General features: G+C 43.2%; 1 long non-coding RNA gene across 2 annotated transcripts; it reads right to left on the minus strand.

Moving 5' to 3' along the window:
* Positions 1–11,045: 11,045 nt before the first annotated feature.
* LOC110343067 lies at positions 11,046–16,138 on the minus strand. 2 transcript variants are annotated; one of them, XR_002385262.2, is made up of 4 exons: positions 16,057–16,138; positions 15,891–15,954; positions 14,001–14,298; positions 11,046–12,266 (listed from the first exon to the last, which is right to left on the minus strand). It is a non-coding gene; the product is annotated as an uncharacterized LOC110343067 (long non-coding RNA). The 2 variants fall into 2 exon arrangements; XR_002385263.2 differs by having other exon boundaries at positions 16,034–16,134.
* Between the last annotated feature and the right edge of the window lie 106 nt (positions 16,139–16,244).

Here is a 16,244-nt window from a genome sequence, read left to right on the forward strand (position 1 = left end):
ACAGGCCTACAAGCCCAGCCCCGGAGAGGTAGCTGCAAGACCATCTTTGGCTATGTAGTAAGCTTGAGGCCAGCCTGGACTACATGACACCCTGTCTTAAGTAAGTAAAGTAAGACAAAGCCAAGAGAAGGGAAGAAAGGAGCTGAACATGGTAGAGACACATGCATCACCTCCATTATTTTCCCAGATACTGTGTGGTGCTGTTGTGTTGTCATCGCCAGCAGCAGTTTAGGAATGAAGAGACACAGCCTCCCAAAATTTCCACCACCACAGGGTACCAAAGGCTGGATAACAAGCCTTTAACACATGGGCTCCAGGTGGTCCTTTTAGATCCAAAGTGTAGCAGGACTTTCTCGGTAGAGCCAGTAATGAGTAAGACCACTCTTCAGGAGCTGGAGAGATGGCGAAGTAGTTAAGAGGGCACTCTGCTCTTCTACAGGACCTGAATTCATTTCCAAGCACCTGTGTCAAGTGGCTCACAGTTGCCTGTAACTCTAGCTCCAGAGGATCCAATGTCCTCTGCTGTGGAATATTAGTTGAAGATATGTATTGTTTATGCTGTGGAATAGTTGTTTAATGATGCAAAGATGTGTTACATTCCTTTATATTGCATTTGTTTAACTCTGTGAAGCTGTGTTACTTTGTCTGTCTAAAACACTTGAAGGTCTAGTAAAGAGCTGAAGAGTCACTATAGGTAGGCAGGAGAGATAAATAGGTAGGGTTGCCAGGCAGAGAGAAGAAATAGGAGGAGAAGGGGGAGAGCAAGAAAAAGGGAAAGTATTCTTAATTATTAACCCATTTCTGTTAAACTATGCATTGCCATGAGGCTGTGGTTTACCCATAAGCTGGCATGTTACTCCTTCGGCAGCTACATGGCTTCTCTCTCAGGGTCAATCTTGTTATATGTATATTTCTACTCTTGTTTAGGTATTGTGTTTATACAGCTCATTTAAAAATGTAATATATAATCAAATACAGATTATATAGTCACTTATAATAGTCAAAACTTATAATTATGTTAATTAGATTTTCTAGATATACAGAGGTATACTTCAAATGGATAAGTATTCTTCAAAACCTTTCAAAGACCTACAGAAACTCTGGCTACAGAAAAGAGAGGAGGACATCAGGGGCCAGCCACCTAGCCACACAACCAGCCATGGAGTAAGAAGGAAAGAAAGGTATAAAGAATAGAGAAAGATAAAAGTCCAGAGGCAAAAAGTAGATGGGATAATTTAAGTTAAGAAAAGCTGGCTAGAAATAAACCAAGCCTTATAAGGCTGGGCATTCATAACTAAGAAAAAGTCTCTGTGCATTTAATTCGGAGCTGGGTGGCAGGCCCCCCAAAAAGCAAAGAGTTAAGGAAAAACCAAAACCAAACTAAAGAAACTACAGCCCTCTTCTGGACTGTAGTCCATAAATGGCATGCTTACAAAGAGACACATGCCTCGGGAGGCAGAGGCAGGCGGATCACTGTGAGTTCAAGACCAGCCTGGTCTACCGAGCGAGTTCCAGGACAGCCTCCAAAGCCACAGGGAAACCCTGTCTCGAGAAAACAAACAAACAAACAAACAAACAAAACAACAACAACAAAAACAAAACAAAACAAAAAAACAAAGAGACACACGCTTAAATCTTAAAAAAACAAAAAACCACATTTTCAGAGATTGTCCTAGTTGCTTTCTGTTCTGTGATAAAACATTGATCAAAGCTGACTTGGAAGGAAAGAGTTTATTTCAAATCTGTAGATTACTGTCTATCATCAAGAGAAGCCAGAGCAGAGGAAGAACTCAAGCAGGAACCTGGAGGCAGGAACCACAGAGGACCACTGCTCGCTGGATTGTTCAACCTCCTTTCTTATCTAGCCCAGATCCATTTGCCTCCTATATCAACAAGCAGCTAAGAAAATGCCTCTCTGACTTGATCACAGGCCAATTTGAGCTTGGGCAATTCATTACCTGAGTTTCCCACTTCCCTGGTGACTCTAGATGGGGCAGAGGCATGGGGGTCTCTCCGGAACATGAAACAGGCTCTTGGCATTGCCGTTGACATTAGAGAATGCAACTGAGCGGCTTTGAAAATAACACAAATGAAACAAAACCAATAATGATTGTTTATCAAGAGGGCAGGGGGAAAAGGCTACAGAAGCTTATGGCATAGCCTGTGCGATGTAAGCTCATTAGTTTTGTATACTGAGGATGGACACCTCTTTGGTCGTCAATCACACCTCACAAGGTGATTTGTAAAAGCCAGAACATCCTTGAAAGCAGCAGGGCTGTGATTCTCACTTGCCTCTGCTTTGAAGGGCTTTTTCCCAGCTCTGGAGTTGTTGAAATTCTTAAGAAGTTAGTTGATGTTTAAAGTTATCCCATGGCAAATTTCACACAGATCCCTTGGCATCTGCTGATACTTTGAACAAAACAATGGTGTAATGAGGAGTTTATCATCTGCAAGGTTCCATTGCAAACAGAGTATCAAGACTGCAGATCATTTGTCACCATGATTTATAAACCTTTCTCTAAACATCCCCCAGCTTCTTCCCCAGCCCAGGAGCATTCTTCCTTCTCGGGAGGGAGGCACGTTTAGAGGACCTGCTAGCTGTCTGTGCCTTGACATATGCAGTCCCTGCTGCCTAGAATGTCATTTCATTGTTCAAGTATGCTGAGATCTCCCCTCCACCTGATTTCTAAGCACTCTGTCTAGTAGATGGTGATGGGCATTCATGGATTTGTCCTCTAATCTCTGTTGGCTTTTATCATCTGTAACAGGGACTCTGCCTTAGTCTGTTTTCTGTTGCTATAACAGAACTCCAGAAAGCAGTTTATAAAGACAAGAGGTTTACTTTTGACTCTCCAGGTTCTGAAAGACTGCAAAGTGTGTGACCAGGCAACCATGTCTGGTGAGAGCTGTGTGTTATTTTTATCATAGCCCCTTTCACTTTGTAACTAATCCAATCCTGTGAGAACAAGAACTCACTTTTAGGAGAAAAGTAGCAATCCCTTTAAATGACCTCCACTCGATACTGTTGCTTTGTGGCCTAAGTCTTGACATGAATTTTGGTGGAGAACCCGCCTTCAAGCTACTGCAGAGCCAACAGTCTGCTTTGTAAAGGCAGCTTGTTAGAGCTGAGCCTCCGGCCTCCAGAGTGCCCAAGTATCATTATCCGGTAATAACTGAGACCATACGAAGCCTCAAGAATTTGCTGTTTTTCTAGCTTCTGAGCTATAACAAATCTCTCTTCTCACGCACTGGAAATCCTGATCAGGCCTGGGATGACACACCTGTGGAGTGCTTGCCCAGCAAGCACAAGGCTCTGGGCGTGACGCCTGTTGTTTGCTTTCTATGGTTGTAATAAAGCATTGACTACAAAGGTTATTTATTTATCTTTCAGTTTACAGGTTAGAGACCGTCACTGAGGGAAGTCAAAGCAGAAATCTTGAGGCAAGAACTAACCCAGAAGCCGGGCTTTGGTGGTGCACGCCTTTAATCCCAGCACTCCGGAAGCCGAGGCAGGCGGATCTCTGTGAGTTCGAGGTCAGCCTGGTCTACAGAGTGAGTTCCAGGACAGCCTCCAAAACAATACAGAGAAACCCTGTCTCGAAAAACCAAAAAAAAAAAAAAAAAAAAAAAGGACTAACCCAGAGCCGGCCAGGGGTGTGGCATGCCATCTGCAAAGTGGCCTAAGATGGTGGATGCTATTTTCTGAGCCATAAAGGCTATGGCCTACATACAACCATCAAGGACATTTTTGTAAGGGACAGTGTTACTTTATAACATTTAAGGCTGAACCTACACACTTGGTTCTGTCCTTTTATATATAGTCCTTTTGGAGAATAATCTCAAAATTAGATTTTTCTCGTGGAACCAAGCATAACCATATTGATTAAAGAGGCACACATATAATATATATATAATATAAAATATATTATAAAAACAAAAATATATGCTTTACTGAGCATTTCATACACGCATATGGTGTGTTTTGATCACATCCAACCCCCATTCTTTCCTCTAGTTCCTTGTTGTCCTCTTGAGCATTTTCCCCCTTCCAACTCCAACTTCATGTTTGTCCCCCTCCCCCTGAGCCACCACCCCTGCAGCACTCTGAGTCCACTTAGCTCTGTCTGTGCATAGATTAAAGCCATCTACTGAAGTGTAGGAGCCTTTCAGGGGCATCCTTGAAGAAAGCTGACTCTCTCTTCCCCAGCTGCCATTCATTGCCAATAGTTTTCAGGTGGGGATGGGACTTCATGAGACCTTCCCTTGTTCATGCCTGGATTTTGTATGGCTTGTGAATGCTGTCATTGTGAGTTTGTGTGTACAATGGCCCTATGGTGTCCAGTCAATATTGTTTCACCACAGATATTCACTCCTTCTGATTCTTTTTTTTTTTTTTTTTTTTTTTGGTTTTTTGAGACAGGGTTTCTCTGTGGCTTTGGAGGCTGTCCTGGAACTAGCTCTTGTAGACCAGGCTGGCCTCGAACTCACAGAGATCCGCCTGCCTCTGCCTCCCAAGTGCTGGGATTAAAGGTGTGCGCCACCAACGCCCGGCCCTTCTGACTCTTATAACTTTTTTACTACCTCCTCCTCAATGATCCCTGAGCCTTGAGAAGGGTATGATATAGACGTTCCATTTAGAGATGAACACTTGGGAAGAAAGGTATGATGTAGACATCCCATTTAGAGATGAATGCTCCACAGAGGCTTACTCTCTGCACCTTGACCAATGTCATCTACTACAAAAAGAGGGTTCTCTGATCAAGTTTGAGAGCTGCTCTAATCTTTTCCTATCCTTTTACCCTAAAGTGGTGTCTGTTTTTGATGGTGAGGTGTGTTTTTTGAAGGCGTCAATGAGGTGAATCCAGTCTTCTGGTCTTGTCTCTTTATTGGGTGGGATTGAGACCATTAATATTAAGAGTATTGAACAATGTGAATTAATGTCTGTTGTTTTCTTTTTTTGGTGCTCTTCTATATCTGTTTTGATTAATTGTATAATTTTCACTTATTTCTGTGAACAATTGGATGTTTTTAATCCTTCTCTTCAAACTGAAGTGTCGCTTCCAGTATTCTCTATAGAGCTGTCTTAGTGGTCATAAAATTCCTTAATCTGTTTTCATCGTGGAAAGTTTGATTTTTTTCCTTAAATTTTAATATTTGAGGACATGTGGAAGGTGGGATATAGCATGAATAATATAAGCCCAGATATTGGGGTTCAAGCTGAAGTTCAGAAAAGCAAAGCAGCCAAGCCACCAAAAGCTCTCACCTCTACCAATGCTCAGACAGAAGGGGTAATCCTCTGAAACTCTGTTTTTGCATCTCCAGACTGCTCTGCTCTCCACCAAGCCTCAGAATCGTAAACTGTTCCCAACTTCACTACTCCTCAGATCCACTCAGACTGCCCTGAGTTCCTGTCTTCTCCCAACTTACATTCCTCTCTCTGCCTGTCTCCTAGTGCTGGGATTAAAGGCCTGGGCCTGTTACTCTTTTAGATTGGTTCACTCTCATGTAGCCCTGGGTGGCTTTGTACTCACAGAGATCCATCTGCCTTTATCTCCTGAGTCCTGGGATTAAAGGTGTGTGCCACCAACCCCGACTTCTACAGCTAACTAGTATGGCTGCTGGAATTAAAAGTGTGTATCACCACTGCCTGTCTCTATGGCTGTGCCTAGCTTTGCATTTTGATCTCCAGTGGGTTTATTAAATCATAAACAATGTATCACCACAGTGGGGTAGATGTTATTCTAGGAGTTTCTTTTCTGGTCATATTTGGATTTTTGTAGGCCTCTTATACCTTTAGGTTTAGAAATTTTTCTCCTAGGAAAATATTCTCTGTGCCTTCATTATGTTTCTCTCTCTCTCTCTGTCTGTCTGTCTCCCCCTCCCCTCCCTCCCTCCCTCTCTCAACTTCAACGTTAGTTCTCTTCATGGTTTCACAGAGCTCTCTCACATTCTATACATCTATATTTTCAAAATGTTGTCATTTTGTTGACCTTTACTGAGTGAACCAATGACTTTACTTTGTCTTCCATCCCCACTGGACATTACCTGTTTTGTTTTTGTTTTTGTTTTTTTGGTTTTTACGAGACAGGGTTTCTCTGTATTGTTTCGGAGGCTATGGGTCCAGCCCTGCCTCGAACTCACAGAGACCCGCCTGCCTCTGCCTCCCAAGTGCTGGGATTAAAGGCGTGCGCCACCACCGCCCGGCGCGCATTACCTGTTTTCTACATTATCCATTCTCTTGGCTTATTGACACTTTCATTTCTAGCATCATTTCACTTTGGGCTTTCTTTAGCAAGTCTATCTCTTTGTTCATTTCTTTTTTTCACATCTTGAATTGGCTTCCTGATTTTATTCAGCTATTTTCTTTTGTTCTCAGAGTGCATTCATGTCTTATTTGAATTGTTTGAACATACTTATCAGTCTTTTGTGTTGTTTGTCTAGAAGTTCTCCTATGCCATTTTTTTGGGGGGTGGTTCTAGGCGGGGTTTCTCTGACTTTGGAGGCTGCCCTGGAACTAGCTCTGTAGACCAGGCTGGTCTCGAACTCACAGAGATCCATCTGCCTCTGCCTCCTGAATGCTGGGATTAAAGGCGTGCACTCCACTGCCCAGCTTCTCCCATGTTATTTTCATTAGGTGCCATTACTATAGGATTAGTGTTGTCTAATTTAAAAAAAAAAAAAGGATTAGTGTTGTGGTAGAGTCATGTTGTTTCAAACCCTTCTCTGGGACTTGCCCAGCTGGCGTTAGTTTCTTGGTTAAATTATTATCTTTCTCCTTTTAATCAAGCCTCTCTCCTTTTTAAAAAAATAATTTTATATTTATATATTTTGCATATCTAGGTGTTTTGCTTACATGCATGCCTGGTGCACACATCGATCAGAAAATGGCATCGGATTACCTGAATGATCTGCTGTAAGAACAAGTGCTCTTAACCACTGAGCCATCTCCCCAGCCCTCCCCACCCCCATCTCTGTTTTTCTTTCAGTGGTGGTGTTTTCAAGGTTTGGTAAAGGATAAGGACTTAGTAGAGTTGACTATTGGTTTTCCTCTGGGAGACAGGTATTTAGGGATGGAGGCATTATCTGAGGTCTCCATCCAAGGGTGAGTTACAATCCTGCATCAGCTCAGGTCTCCTACCTGGGTCTGCAGCTCTTGGTGTGGTTTGTGGAACTTTCCACATGTCTGTGGGCCTGCATGTTTTACCCACAGTTAAATCTTGTCCATACCCCAGGTCTGCAGATTTGGCTGAGATTACTGTGAGATATAGAACTGTCCATCTACGATGGGCCTCGCCCAAAGTCAAACCCACCCTATCATTGGCTCTGCACTTCTTCAGTATGTGGAACTCTGTAAGCACCAACAGACCTTACCCTTGTTTAGGACTGGTCCCCTAATTACAAACAATTCTTCAAATGTTACAAAATAACTATTTTAAAATCACATTGATTTATTTTCTTATTGTGTGTGGGTGTATATGTTTGTATACATGCTGGAGTGCCACACTGTACCTGTAGAGGTGAAAGGACTATTTACAGGAGTTGGCTCTACCTTTGTGGGCTTGGGATCAATAATTTTTTAAAAATTAATTTTTGTTTTTGTTTTTCGAGACAGGGTTTCTCTGTGGCTTTGGAGGCTGTCCTGGAACTAGCTCTTGTAGACCAGGCTGACCTCGAACTCACAGAGATCCGCCTGCCTCTGCCTCCCAAGTGCTGGGATTAAAGGCGTGCGCCACCAACGCCCGGCAATTTTTGTTATTTTTTTTTTTAAAAGATTTATTTATTATGAACACAACACCCTGCCCCCGTGTACGTCTACACGCCAGCAGAGGGCACCAGATCTCATTACAGATGGTTGTGAGCCACCATGTGGTTGCTGGGAATTGAACTCATGACCTCTGGAAGAGCAGTCAGTGCTCTTAACCTCTGAGCCATCTCTCCAGCTCCAATTTTGTTATTTTTAAGTGTGTATGTATATTTATTGTGACTCATTGAACACTTTTTGAAATATTTAAAACCTTTGATAGATAATTCAAATTAATTTTTCAAAGTGAAATGTCTTCGTGCATTTTGGTAAATAACTTTTGCTGCTTCCTCCACCACACTCAAACATTAAATTATGTCTTCAAAACTTTGAAAGTCCAAATGAGTTAAGCATTTGTGCTTATGGAGAGTTTAATTTTCAGTTACGGGAAAAGATCATTTCTTTCATACCTTGATAACCATCAATTTATTTCTCAGAAAAAGAAACAATCTTAATAAAAGCTTATTTCAAATTGAAGGGGTTTTCATGTTTGTGGTATGTAGGTGTACAGAGGCTAAGATCAACACTGGGTGTTTTCCTCTATTGTTCTCCATAGTATCATCATCATGTTATTATTATTTTACAGTTTATCAACTTTATGGAGATATGAGCGGTTCTGAGGCTTACTGACTACCAGTCCCCAGCTCCTGTGACATATCTGGTTTCAGAGGAATAAGGCAGAGAGTGAGAGAACATGTATGTGTGCATACACTGTACACACACGCACGCGCACACACACACGGGGCGGAAGGAGAGAAGGGAAACAGAAAATGTTGGTTATGACATAATTAATTGGCAGTCAAAATGGACAGTGCTGAAATTGATGGATTTGGGGATTAAAAGCAAAATATGTAGGCATTTTCTCATAAAATATGGAGAGAAATGTTGCTATTGCAGAGATCTTAACACGCTGAGTGACCCTTTCTGGCAACACCTCTGAGGAGCGCACAGAATGTTGCAGTCCTGTCAGAGAGCTCACGCCGCCGCCAATCTGAAGCTTGGCTTGGGGCTGGAGGAGCAGGGACAGCTGGCTTGTGATGGCTTGGTCGCTCTTTAGAATCTTTACAAGCAGAGTGATTGAAAAGGGGGCGGGGTCTCCAGGGCAACCAATGACTTCGTTAAAGTCTGTGTGGAAAGAACATCTTGCTCCTTCGATAGGATCACTGACAAGGCCGTTGCTTCTAGAGTTGTTTTCCAGCTCTGCTTTGCAGAGATGCTCAAAGAATCAAATGAGGCTGTATAAGAAAGAGCTTTGAGAACTCCAGCCCCTATCAGGGTGAGCTGGGAAAGAGAGTTGCTATCTGCAGACACCAGGTCTTAAATTCCAGTGTCTACTATGGAGTGATGGGCTCTTTCTACACTCTATTTGTTAAACAATGGAACCTATGCTGCACATGGGCTTGCGCCTTTGATCCCAGCACTTGGGAGGCAGAGACAGACCAATGTTTGCGTTTGAAGCTAACCTGGATTACATCGTGAGTTTCAGGCAAGGCATTGCTACATAATGAAACCCTGCCTTAAACAAACAAACAAGAGTGTAACCTATGTTGTGCAAATTTTCTCTGATGCGCTCCAAGAAAGCACATTTTAGTTAACAAAAAGATGTATTCTATAAATGATCTTTTCTGAAGCACACTGGTCATCTTTACATCCTGCACCAGACCTGTGGGGATAGTGAATGTAGTCTGTCCCAGCCACACTGAATATTGGTAACTAAAAGTTCTAATGTAACCTAGGAGTTAGCCACTGTCATTTCTTCATACTCACTAGTATTTCACCACCTTTGCAGGTTTGACAACTGCCAAAGGATACTTTGTTTATTTCTGCCTCTATGGTATCTAGAATGCAGGGCAGTATTCTAACCCATGCTATGAGTAATATAGGGACAATAATTTCTTTTCTCCCAGCCCTAACTTTCTGTTAATGTCTTATGCTCTTATTAAATAATTAAGCCAAAATCTTGACTCCTTTTAAAAAGAGGAACAGATGGTTGAGGTGTGTTTACCCTTTGCCCATTCCATTTCTCTCTAACAGCTTTGAAAGATTCAACTGCACGGATTCAATCTATTTCTTGTAGATTTTGCCCTGTCAGATGCAAAAGTGGAAAAAGAAAATATCACTGCCCGCGAATTCCCATTTCATAGGAAACTGCAGCTTTCAGCTTTCTCTCTCTTCCGCTTGCTTTAAATGCAACCAAGAAGAGCACTCCTGCACCCCCTGGTGTTAGCTTTGCCTGTCCCCCAGCTAGCTTGAGCTGGTTTCTGTATCAGAACACTCAAAGCAGCTTCAGCTAGAACACATTAACCTAACTGGGCCTCACCTTACTTCACACATTCTCGACTTGCAGGCAGGGGGCCAGCATAAGGAATTCTCTCAAATGAAGAAGTCTAGAAACTTAGCAGGGACTAGTAGAGAGGGGAAACAGCTCCTTCACTATGAGCCGCCTGTCTGTAGAGTGTGGAGGAAGCACTGTTTAATGTGTGTGGAAGGACTGTTTCAGGAAAGGAAGGGCAGTGAAGAGAATGACCTAGCCCAGCACTTGGGTTACCGATGAAGGTTAACTGAAAACAACCCGATTCTGCCGTGCTTGCATCTTCCTTTGGGTGTGTCACAGTTTTCTTTGACTTTGGTTTCTCCTCACAGCTATTCATGAGTCAGGAGAAATTGGGGCTGGAGAGATGGCTCTTGTTGCACTTGCCAAGTGTCCAAGTTCAGTTCCCGGCACCCATACAATGGCTCATATTGTGACTACAGACCCAGGGTAGCCCATGCCCTCTTTTGACCTCCACAGGCACCCGGCATACACATGGGGTACAGACATGCACTCTGGCAAAACATCCATGCACATAAAAGAGAAACACATACATTTTAAAAATTGCTTTAAGGACTCAGGAGAAAGTGAACAGTAGAAGTCTATGGTCTTAGAGTTCAAAACAGTCAACCAAGTGTGAGATGGGTGGATTCCTTTGGGAGGGTGAGGGGAAAGTTTGATTCAGGCCTCTACTCTGGACTTGAAGATGCCATCTTTTCTGTGTCTACATTTCATCTTCTCTTTATAAATGTCACTGTGTCCAAATTTATTCTTTTTGTAAAGATACCAGTTACACTGGATTTGGGCCCATCCTAATAATCTTATTTTAACTTTATTACCTCTGTAAAGAACCTATTCCCAAATAAGGTTACATTCAGAGGTACTTGACATTCGGACTTCAACATATGAATCTGGGGGAAGGGTGATACCATTAATCCGTTCCTCTAATCTCATGGGTGATCTAAAACGATGAGTGTGCAGTAGTTGCGCCCAGAAAACTGCAGACAGTCCTATTGGCTGCATTGGCTTCTTATCTGGGGAAAAAGCAGTGGCAAGTACCAAGATGACAGCATCCCCAAATGTGGGCAGACCTGAGACCTCCTAACTTCGTCAAGGACAAAATTATAGCAGTGTCTTTCTAGGGTAGGGCAACACTTTATTCCACAAACAAGAGAACATATTCTGTGGGCCTGGCAGGAGTTGGTTTATAGCCAGGGAAAGGCTGGAGGAAGCAGGAAAAAAATACAAGCGGACAAAGAGCAAACAGGCCATTGTAAAGCTGAATTCCTTCTAAGGCAACAGGAGCACACTGACTGATTGACAATGGGTTCTACTCTCAGTGAGGAGTAAGCAGAGGAATGTTCTTGATTGATGCCAAGGCCTTCTGGGAAATTGGGCTGTTAGCTCTCTAATCCTGGTGTCTAGGGAGCCGGGGTGAACAATTTAGAATGTGAGTGAGTGACACTGTTTGGGTTTTCTGTCTGGTCTGCTTGGACCCAGTATGGGAAGCCCATCCCCAAACAACAGCTCTTTTAATATTCATTGAACAATACACAGTCTAATCTGGAACCCACTATGTAGCCACTGGAGAGGAGGATTTCTGATCCTTCTGCTTCTACCTCCCAAATGTTGGGACACAGACCTGTTCCACTACATCCACAAATATGATAGAATTTAATTCTACTAATTTCTCTGGGTTTTCCTGTGTTTATAGGAAACCACATATTAAAATCACATATAAAATCTTGCCATATGAATAAAATCTCAAAACTCATTTTATGAAAAACTGTGTTTAAATTGTATTATTATTATGAATTATTTTGGTGAGACTGGCTCTCCCTATACAGCTCAGGCTGACTTGATGATTGTCCTGTCTCAACCTTCTTCTAGGGTCTCGGTCAGACACTGCATTCAAGGATCCTTTATAGTCTTAGTGTCTTCATATTCCTTATTAACATTCCTTTTTGCATTTTAGCAAATCATACAGACACACCTAACAAGTTTAGCAAGTTACACCCATATTTCTATCATAGCCTAGACTAGTTATGGGGGTGCTTATTCTCTGTGGTCCTCCTTAGCCCCTGGTGGAGCCGGGGTCACTGTATGGCAGTGCAGGCCCTGCAGGATGTGTGTGAGCAACCACATGATGGCAGCCTGTGGAAAGAAGAAAGGGTTAGGAAGGCTTTTGAGAACATTGTTTTAGAAACCTGCATGAATGAAGAAGAAAGCCCAATACCCAAACCCCTGGCTCAAGACAACTATTTTGTGTTTTGTTTTGGGGGACAGCGTCTCACGTAGCTCAGGCTGGCCTCAAATTTGCAATGTAGATGAGGCTGGCTTTGGTTCTTGACCCTGCTGCTTCCACCTCCAAGTGCCGAGATGACAGAATTGTGCCACAAAGTACAACAGCTCTTCCAGAAGCAGGAGACAGAGGTTAAGCAACCAGGTCTCAGGTGTTTTTACATCTTTAATTGAGAATCAAATGATTGGACTGATAGTTATTTCAAGTGGAATGGTTTTGGTAATCAGTATGGGCATATCTGGTGAACTATAAGGAAAATTCATGAAAACGTAAGATGTCCTCTGATATTAATATGCAGCAGCTATGCATCATGATCTGATTGCACTCTGACGACACAAAGTGTCCTAGGTGCATTTAGATACGTGCTATGGGTTTTGAACTAATTAAGATATTACAATAATGAGTTTTATACAAGCTCTTTGCTTTATGTCATCTTTGGCTGAAGATTTTTGTTTGTTTCAGACAGGGTCTCACATATTCCCATGCTGGCAACAAACTTGCTATGCAGCTCAGGAAAACTTTGAACTTCTTTCTGCCCTTCTTCTGCCTCCCAAGTGCTGGGATTACAGGAGGGTGTGAAGCATGTTCTTTGACAGAACGGAGCCTTTCTTGGCTCTTGATAAGCGTAACTCAGGGGGTTGGGGTGCCAGTGATCAGTCACCAAGGCCATCCAGAGGCTGTGGCTTCCCAGCTTCACACCCCAAAATGAGAAAGCACAGACATGGAGTGATCAGAGAAACTGATGTATTAAGGGAAAGAGAGGAAAGTGTCTGAAAACGGGAGGAATTAGGGATGGAGAGATGCTGCTCTGCCCAGCACCTTTTATGGGTCTTCTGGCTGGAATTGGATGAGGAGACGGAGGAAATCTTTACTGGGATTGTTCATTTGGGGGGGACATGGAAGCTCAGCCAGGGAGGTATCTATACATGCTCCCTAGGCCTGAGGGGTCTAACGGTGAGTGGTCACTTTGGATCCTCCATGGGCCTTACTGCTTAAGAGGAGCTAGCTCATCACCACCTGATGTATGTAGAACTGGATACCCAACCCAGGACTTTGTACAAACTAGGCAAGCACTCTATCAACTGTGTCTGAGCCCAGGTCTGTCTGTCTGTCTGTCTCCCTCCTTCCCTCCCTCTCCTCTCCTTTTTCAGTTATCAAGCAACTTAGCCTAGTGCTCAGGAGGCTAAGGTAGGAAGTTGGAGAACTCTGCTATGAGTTATGAAGTGACATGGGAGGGAGGGAGGGAGGGAGGGAGGGAGGGAGGAATGAAAGGGGGGGTGGGAGATTTGGGGTCTGGTTTCTATTGGTGAACCTCTTTCGTTCCCCTCAACAACAGACTGAGAATTGATGACCAGGTTTTCAAAGGGAAGACCAGTGTGCTTAAGGAGAGAAGGAACACCAGGCAGTTAGGAACTATAGCTACCCAGTGATGAAGTTTAAAAACTGCAAGCCCATCAGGAACCAGTATTCCACAAACTTTCCCAATCTTGTGACATGCCCATTTTCCCTGCCCCTAGACTTTCCAGGTCAGTGAGTATCCAAGTGGATTGTTTTTCATTGTAAATACCTTAAAAATTAAAACTTACTTAGGAAAGGCTATAGGTGAGCTTCCTTTGTCTCCAGACAAGGAAATCAACTTCCTCCAATCAGCATTGATGCTTTTCAAAATACTAATTTTTTGATGACTATTTCATTTAGGGACATGGTCGTGAAAGGGAATGGGCATCCATGATTAAAACGGCCTCAGTTACATTTGATTGTGTGGGCACCAGAGCACAGAATTCAATTTTGGAGTCCTGAGGCATATTTCATGTCTTGTTTTATAGCAGTTATGGATACTTGCTGTCTCTCTGTGTGGGCCCTGGATATGTCATCATTAGCACCCTAAGAAGCAAGTGACAGTGTGCCCATTTTATAAACGAAGAAAGCAGAACATAAATGCATTCTAGAACTCACCCCAGACGGGTAGTTCCGTAACTTTCTGTGCTAAAGTATCCCCACTAGAACGCTTTTGTTAATATGTAAATTCTGACCAGTAAACAAAGTATGGAGATAGCCGTTCTACTTTTACTTTTAAAAACCTTTGAGACGGGATCTCTTGTAGCCCAACCTAGCATCACAACCTCTGTTAGCTGAGGGTGGCTTGAACTCATAATCCTCCTGCCTTCATCTCTTTACTGCTAGGACTGTAGGTATCACATCCAATGTAGGATGAGTGCCAGTGTTTGAAGTGGCCAGAGGCATTAGATCTCCTGGAGCTGTAGTTACAGGCAGTTCTGAATCACCTGACATGGTGCTAAGAACCCACCGTGGGCCCTCTGCACTGCTGACCCATCTCTCTGGCCCCTGATGCTGTGTTTTAATCAGCTCCTATGTAAAAGTCAACACTATTGTTGCGTGGACCACACATTGAATAGAAAGGTCCTATATCATGTGTCCTAGGGTCTCAATTCTACCTTATTTTATAGATGTGTGTGTATTTTCAATAGCATTAATATAATACTTCACTAATATAATTCATGTTTTTTTATAAAGCTTAAAGTACATATGCATTTAATTTTATCCAATTCTGTCTCATTTTTCTTGGTATTTACAGGTTATGTTGATTCATCTTTTGTTGTTGGTTTTAACTGTTCGTTTCAGATGGGCTTTCATATAGCCCAGGCTGGTCTTAAATTTGCTGTATAGTTGAGGCTGGCTTTAAATTAACTCCTGATCCTCCTGCCTCTGCTTCCAAATATTGGGATTCCAGATGTATGCCACAATACTCTGATTTATCTATGCTCCAAATACTTCCTTCGGTAGTGTTTTAGTTAAACATTTACTAAAAAAGAAAGAGCTAGGTATGGAGGCTCACATCAGTAATCCCAGCACTGAGAAGGCAGGTGAGGTCATCATGAGTTCAATGCCCTGCTGGTCTAAATTGTGAATTTGAGGCCATGATGTTGGGCCTAAGAAAGGCTTGGATGCGAGGCCCAGTGTAAGCTCCTGAGCCTGACTTGAGTTTTGGGCTCGGGTGTGAGGCCCAGTGTAACCTCTTGAGCCTGGCTAGAGTTTAGCGACCTGTCTCTAACCTGTAACCTCCACGTGGGGTGACTCAGCCAGATCTGATGCAAGATTGCCCCATGCCTAGCTACCTGCCTACTTGGTGGAATACTATTGGCCCTTAACTCCTCACGTCACCTTACCCCATCCCCTACCTCAGTCCTATATGAGTTCCTGTGTGTTGGAATAAATCGAGATCCTGCTTCGACAGACTCCCGACTCAGTGTGGTTTTTTCTCCCTGGTAACTAATGGGGGGAGGGTCTGAGTCGTCGACACTCACCATCCTGCTCAGCCCCCGGGAAGAGGCCTGCTGGACCGGCCCTTCCCCCTGCTCTACCTGCAGAGAGGACCCTACACCATCCTGGACTACCCAGTCAGACCCTGTTTCAAAGATCGAAAACAAACAAAACCTTACAAGACTTCCACACACCTCAAAGAACAGCCAATTAACCACGTTTCATCCTGTATTGTTGTCTTCGTTCGAGTTTCTATTGCTGCAATGAAAGACAAAAGAGAGTTGTTGAGGAAAGGGTTTGTTTGACTTACACTTCCACATCATAGTCAGTCCATCACCGTGAAGGAAGTCAGGACAGGACCTCAAACAGGGCAGGTTCCTGGAGTGCAGGAGATGATGCAGAGGTCATGCAGGGGTGCTGCTTACTGGCTTGCTTCACATGTTTTGCTCAGTCTGATTTCTTATAGAGCCCAGGACCACCAGTCTAGGGACAGCTCCACCTACAATGGGCTGGGCCCTCCTCAGCCCCTCCCACATCAAATCACTAAT

Source organism: Mesocricetus auratus, unplaced genomic scaffold (genome assembly GCF_017639785.1).
Source record: "Mesocricetus auratus isolate SY011 unplaced genomic scaffold, BCM_Maur_2.0 Super-Scaffold_100009, whole genome shotgun sequence".
NCBI classification, from domain to species: domain Eukaryota; kingdom Metazoa; phylum Chordata; class Mammalia; order Rodentia; family Cricetidae; genus Mesocricetus; species Mesocricetus auratus.